We start from the raw sequence: 7,072 nt of genomic DNA, 5'->3' as shown, positions 1-7,072 counted from the left end.
AAACCATGATCATATCAATGTATACAGTTATGATTTAATACAAAAAAAAAAAAAAGGGAAATACCAAGCCCTGGGTGCTGCGCAGATTTCATTTGTTCAAGACAGAACCTTTGAGTCGATCTTGATTATATTTTGTACCTAACATCATCACACCCTGATGGCTCTTCTTTGTAAAAATGTTTTACTTTGGATTTTAATGTTGTATATGCAGAGAACTTGAAAAAGTAGTACTGACATTCCCGTCTTCACTCAGGTTCCCCTAACATTAGCCTCTTCCACAACCATGGTAGTCATTGAAACCAGGAACTTAACATCAGCACGTTACAATTAATGAAAGACATTATTCAAATGTTACCAGTTTTCCACTAATGCCCCCACCTCCAGTTCCAGGGTCCTGTCCAGATCCTGTTACAGCCACTGTGAGTCACATCGGATCATCTCTGGTGAGTCCTGCCCTGCTGGCTTCTAACCGTCCCTCGTTCTCCTCACCCCTGTGCTGGTCCAGCTGCAGCCTCCCGCCCTACCGTCCCCCACGTTCTCCTCACCCCTGTGCTGGTCCAGCTGCAGCCTCCCGCCCTGCTGGCTTCTAACCGTCCCCGCGTTCTCCTCACCCCTGTGCTGGTCCAGCTGCAGCCTCCCGCCCTGCTGGCTTCTAACCGTCCCTCGTTCTCCTCACCCCTGTGCTGGTCCAGCTGCAGCCTCCCGCCCTACCGTCCCCCACGTTCTCCTCACCCCTGTGCTGGTCCAGCTGCAGCCTCCCGCCCTGCTGGCTTCTAACCGTCCCCGCGTTCTCCTCACCCCTGTGCTGGTCCAGCTGCAGCCTCCCGCCCTGCTGGCTTCTAACCGTCCCTCGTTCTCCTCACCCCTGTGCTGGTCCAGCTGCAGCCTCCCGCCCTGCTGGCTTCTAACCGTCCCCGCGTTCTCCTCACCCCTGTGCTGGTCCAGCTGCAGCCTCCCGCCCTGCTGGCTTCTAACCGTCCCCGCGTTCTCCTCACCCCTGTGCTGGTCCAGCTGCAGCCTCCGGCCCTGCTGGCTTCTAACCGCCCCGCGTTCTCCTCACCCCTGTGTTGGTCCAGCTGCAGCCTCCCGCCCTGCTGTCTTCTAACCGTCCCGCGTTCTCCTCACCCCTGTGCTGGTCCAGCTGCAGCCTCCCGCCCTGCTGACTTCTAACCGTCCCGCGTTCTCCTCACCCCTGTGCTGGTCCAGCTGCAGCCTCCCGCCCTGCTGGCTTCTAACCGTCCCGCGTTCTCCTCACCCCTGTGCTGGTCCAGCTGCAGCCTCCCGCCCTGCTGGCTTCCAACCGTCCCCGCGTTCTCCTCACCCCTGTGTTGGTCCAGCAGCAGCCTCCCGCCCTGCTGGCTTCTAACCGTCCAGCGTTCTCCTCACCCCTGTGCTGGTCTAGCTGCAGCCTCCGGCCCTGCTGGCTTCTAGCCGTCCCCACGTTCTCCTCACCCCTGTGCTGGTCCAGCTGCAGTCTCCTGTTCTCTCCCTCAGCTCCACAGCTTCTGTTTCATCTCATCCTGTTGTTTTGTCCATCTGTCCCTGTGTCCTGTTCACAAATTAACGTTATATTCTTAAGATGCTGCACAGTGTGACACACTTGTGGGAAGTTTCTTTTTGTTCCTCGGGCTGCATTTTCTTCTAGGTTTGGTGCTTTATTTTTTTGCTTCTCTTTTTCCTCACTAGGGAGGAGGAGAGGGACCATGGTTTCCAGGGGCCCCCTCGGAAGACTTTCTGCCCTGAGTGGTTTGGGTGACTGCCTGACTCCCTGCCCGTGGTATCTGACAGTTGACCTCTCTCCAAGTTTTATGAGCACTGAGTATTTTGCAGTTTCTTCTGGTGCAGGCTAGTAAGTACCAGAGGGCACGCCAGGGCTGGGGTGGGCCATGTGAGGGGTCTGCAGAAGTGGGTGCAGTCCTGTTAGAATATCTGGGCTCTGTTCCTGCTTAGAAGAGCTGAGCAACAATCACGTCCCTTCTCAATCCTGTTTCCCTCCACCCAGAGCAGGGACTCCATCGCCACATGCACTCTGCGCATTCCATGGTTTTCTCCTTAGCATCCATTTCCACTCATCCAGTCAGCAGATAAAGGGGAAATATGAAGACACTGCTTGGGTTGGTTCTGTCCATGGGGAGCATACTAGGGGAAACCCTCATTGTAATCCCAGCAAGCGGGTGGGATTACCAATGTTCTGATTCAGGGAGAAGAAGTCGGTATGGGGCGCAGCTGACAAGCAGCCTTCCAGACATTTGTTGAAGGACATTCAGGTCTTACTTAATTCAGGTGCCTTAATTTACTTAATCAAGCCTTACAGTCAGTAAACCTAAGTTCCTAGGCTGTTTCTAGGAGGCTGACGGGGGTGCCCACCTCCCCCTCTCACCTGACCACCTGCACAGCCCAATGTGAGAGCCACCACTGCCCATCCTCCAGATCGACGAATCGAGTCTTAGAGGCCAGAGACAAGCGGGAGAAAGCCACGCTGAGTGGCCGGCGAGGTCAGTCAGATAATGAAGACAGAGAAGTAGTGGTTTGTTGAAGATGCTCATGGGAAACTCAGCTGGAAAGATGGGCACGAATTGAGTGAGCTGATATGTTAGTGGGAAAAGGAACTCCATGGTGAAGTGAGACAGAGAGAAATCAGCATCAGAAATGCCGCCCAGTCGTCCCACTTGAGTGGAAAGTGAAGTTGCCCTGTTGTCTGCTGGGTTAGGGAAAAGTTAAGCTCCCTGTCCTCACCGTGAATTGCTAATGGGTATGGAGTTGTGATGATTTATTAACCAGAGACAGGGCTCAGAGTTGGACTCCAGAGCCCGCATTTAGAAACCTAATGTCTTACCCTCAGCCTCGATTTAGAAGAAAAAAACAACACTAAGAGGTCAAGAACCCAGGGAAACTGTGGAGAAGCTGGTAAGTCTCATCCCCTGGAAAACTTTTATCAATCTCGGGTCACACCTGGTCACTCTGTCTTTAGAGCACACTTGATGTCAGCAGGGTCTAATTGATACCATCAGAAAAGAGAAGCATTGAATGTGCAGGACACCACGGTCAGTGGACCCTTGAGATGGAGAGAAAGGCAGCTCCAGAGTTCTCCTTGAGATGGAGAGAGTCCCCGCACAATGTAAGGTGTGCCTTGCCTCAGGGGAACAAGGTAGCGTCAGGAGGGTCTGTAGGAAGGAAAGGAGACCAGGTCAGGGATTAGTCCGGCTTTGTTAGTAGAGAAAGGAGAGAAAAAGTGCAGAGTGGGGTTAACTAGGAGCCAGCTCATTTTCACACAGTTTAAAGAGGCTCCCCCCCCCATCAGTAGGATTGAATGTGGGAGGGAGGTTCCCAGGGGGAGTCATCCCTTCTGCAGAGGGACTAATTTTTGTACTCAGAGCAAATCTAGGAGTTACTCCCTTAATTGGCCACCAGCCAGGGCCAGAGGAAGAGTTACTGTTCAGTTGTTTCCTGCACACTGCCCTTGAGCAGCTTAGGGGGTGGGGAGGGGGTTTCCGTGGTCATGCACTTTGGTTTCTGGCCTTTCTCTCACCAGCTTTTTCCCAAGTGGCTACATTCTCGTCAGGGTTGTGAGGATTCCTTTCCCACATCACTGCGTTGGAGTCACAGGTACCTCCCAAACCCTTCTCCCATCACTCTGTCTGCTATCACCAAGTGAGCTGCTACTTCCCAAGAACTCACTTTGTTGCCCTTCGGCCGGAGCTGCCATCTTCCAGTAATTCACCAAAATGACAAACACAAAGGGAAAGAGGAGAGGCCCCCGATACGTGTTCTCTAGGCCTTTTAGAAAACATGGAGTTGTTCCTTTGGCCACATATATGCGAATCTACAAGAAAGGTGATATTGTAGACATCAAGGGAATGGGTACTGTTCAAAAAGGCATGCCACACCAATGTTACCATGGCAAAACTGGAAGAGTCTACAGTGTCACCCAGCATGCATTGTTGTAAACAAACACGTTAAGGGCAAGATCCTCGCGAAGAGGATTAATGTTCGTATTGAGCATATTAAGCACTCTAAGAGCCAAGATAGCTTCCTGAAACGTGTGAAGGAAAATGATCAGAAAAAGAAGGAAGCCAAAGAGAAAGGTACCTGGGTTCAACTGAAGCGCCAGCCTGCGCCACCCAGAGAAGCCCACTTTGTGAGAACTAACGGAAAGGAGCCTGAGCTCCTGGAACCCATTCCCTATGAATTCATGGCATGATAAGCATATAACATAGCTCACAGGAGTACTAGTGGACCCATGTTTTTAGGAGCAAGAACCTATTTACTCCCCATGAGCTCATGGCATAATACGTGTACAGCACAGCACACAGGATAACCAATAGCCCCCATGTAACAGTGATACAAGGTGCTGGGACCTATTTCCCACGACTTCAAAAGTCAATCAACACTTTGTCACAGTCAATGGCAAGGTGCCTCCCTGAGCTGCTGGAACCTCTTCCCCTATGAATTCATGGCATGGTAGATACAAATAATAGCATAAAAATGTTCCTTGTTCATTCACTACAAGTGTGGTTCCCCCCCCCAAAGAAGTATTAAAGCAAATTTTAATGTGTCCTAAAAAAAAAAAAAAAAAAAAAGAACTCGCTTTGTTCACTACTCCTTTCCCTAAGCCCTTTCATAACTCCACATTTGCTGGACGGAGGAATCCAGATTCACCAACTGCTGTCCAGCATCCTTTACGGACATCTCAGCCCACTGTTCCAACTCCTGTCGCTGGATAATCGTGCATGTCCTGACTCCTGGGAACTCCCTGGTCCTCCGGCCTGCAGGTCTCCTTTGCATCCACTTGCGCCTATCCACTCATTAAGGCTGTGCTCAACTTTGTCCTCTTCTGAGAAGACCCCGTGGTCCCTGCAACATGCCCCTGCAACATGCCCCAGCCCCTGAGTAAGTCAGCCTGTTCTGGTCTACTTGGGCCATTCATTCTGGTGTCCTGATGTGTTAAGTCCAGTGTCACTATCTAGAGTTCTACCAGGAGGACCTACTTGTTTGAGTCCCACAGTCAGGAACAGCGAGTTTTATGCTTTTACACTCCCACAACACCTGGTTAAAAGCCTTGTAGACAGCGAGGCTTCCTTACTTTATTGAATTATATTGTTGATTTTGTTTCTGACAATGGTTTCAATTAATGTAGGGTAGAGAAGTGTAGTTTTTCTCTATGATATAGACAGTCTGATTTTTCTTTGATAGCCCATTATGTGAATTCCAGTGTGATACGGGGAGCTGAGAAATGCCCATCACCCTGGATGCTGCGCTTTGACAAATGACCACAAGATACTGCATTTGTTTGTTTGTTTTTATTTTTATGTCAGACTGGTGATATGCTGACATCATCTTTACAAATTTTGAGGGAGGCACATTTCATATAGGAGCGTGAAAACCCAATCATTATGTTTATGAACTACAATGGATCTACTTTTGGTTTTGTTTTGTTTTTTAGACAGGGTCTTATTCTGTCACCCAGGCTAGAGTGCAATGGTGTCTTCACAGCTCACAGCAACCTCAAACTCCAGGGCTCAATTGATCCTCCTGTGATGGCCTCCTACGTAACTTGGACTACAGGTGCCCAACATGATGCCCAGCTAGTTTTTCTATTTTTTAAGTAGAGACGGGGTCTCACTCTTGCTCAGGCTGGTCTTGAACTCCTGGGCTTAAGCAATCCTTCTGTCTCAGCCTCCCAGAGTGCTAGGATTATAGGCATGAGCCATTGTGCCTGGCACTCTTTTCCTTTCAGTAGGTTTTGTTTTGGCATACTTCTAGATGAATAGGGTAGTTGCAAGATCAACAGAGAGTTACCATATACCCCTTCCCACTTTTCCTTAATGTTAAGACCTTGCGTAACCACAGTATAATGATCAGAGTCAGGAAATTAATGGCACAACTATGACATTAGCCTAACTCCAGACTTCAGCTGGATTTCACCAGTGTTTTCTGGACCCCCCCTGGCATTTACTCAGCGTGTCCCTGTAGTCTCCTGTGGTCTGTGACAGTTAGATGTCCCTTGTTTTTCATGGTCTTGACGGGGTGAGGAGCACTGGGCAGGCATCTCACAGCAGGTCCCTCAGTGTGGGCTTGTTTGATGTTTTCTCATGATTAGATTCACGCTGCAGGTTTTTTTTTTTTGTTTGTTTGTTTTTTTTTTTTTTGTAGAGACAGAGTTTCACTTTATTGCCCTCGGTAGAGTGCCGTGGCGTCACACGGCTCACAGCAACCTCCAACTCCTGGGCTTAAGCGATTCTCTTGCCTCAGCCTCCCGAGCAGCTGGGACTACAGGCGCCCGCCACAACGCCCGGCTATTTTTTGGTTGCAGTTTGGCCGGGGCTGGGTCTGAACCCGCCACCCTCGGCATATGGGGCCGGCGCCCTACTCACTGAGCCACAGGCGCTGCCCCACGCTGCAGGTTTTTAAGAACACACTGGAGGTGATGGGCCCTTGTCATCCCTTCATACATCCTATCAGACTGAGGGACGTTGTTGGTGATGTTACTCTTGGTCACTTTGTTCACATCTTGCCTGCCAGGTTTCTCCACTACTAAGTTTTCATTTTCCCTCTCTAGACTCTCCTTTGGGAGCAAGTTACTAAGCCCAGCCCACATTCAAGAAGGGGAGGGTTAAATTCCACCAGTATCTACAGATGTTATTTAGAGTTCTTTGTAAGGAAGATCTGTCTCTTGTCCTCTGTTTTATTATTCAGTCATTCATCCATTTCAGTATGGACTCCTGTATATTTACTTTACACTCTCAGTAATGATCTAATGCTATGTTATTTCTTTCATTGCCCAAATTGTCCTAGCTTTGGCCATTGGTGCTCTGGACTGGCCCCTGTGTCCCCTGGCATGCCCGAGTCCTTTTGCTCTTGGAGCACTTCTTGGCAACACACCACGTTCCAGGCTCACCACACAGTCCCCTGCCTCTGCCCTAGTACACAGCCAGGTCCCCAAGGAGCCTTGATTCCTTTATTGGAGAACTGTATTTAGAAACCACAATCTGAGTGAGAGTGTGTTCATTGCAACTGGGGGTGCTACTGCTTCCGGGGCCCTCAGGGCACAGATTCAGGAAATAAACATATA

The 7,072-nt window shown here is 50.0% G+C and overlaps 1 non-coding gene across 1 annotated transcript; it reads right to left on the bottom strand.

Annotated features, from left to right (window-relative positions):
- Positions 1-5,309: 5,309 nt before the first annotated feature.
- Positions 5,310-5,415, bottom strand: LOC128576608 (small nucleolar RNA U13). Its single transcript, XR_008377446.1, has one exon. It is a non-coding gene; the product is annotated as a small nucleolar RNA U13 (small nucleolar RNA).
- Between the last annotated feature and the right edge of the window lie 1,657 nt (positions 5,416-7,072).

This window comes from Nycticebus coucang, chromosome 24 (assembly GCF_027406575.1).
Source record: "Nycticebus coucang isolate mNycCou1 chromosome 24, mNycCou1.pri, whole genome shotgun sequence".
Taxonomy (NCBI): domain Eukaryota; kingdom Metazoa; phylum Chordata; class Mammalia; order Primates; family Lorisidae; genus Nycticebus; species Nycticebus coucang.
The sequence above is the reverse complement of the archived record's forward strand: the minus strand, read 5'-3'. Positions and strand labels throughout refer to the sequence as shown.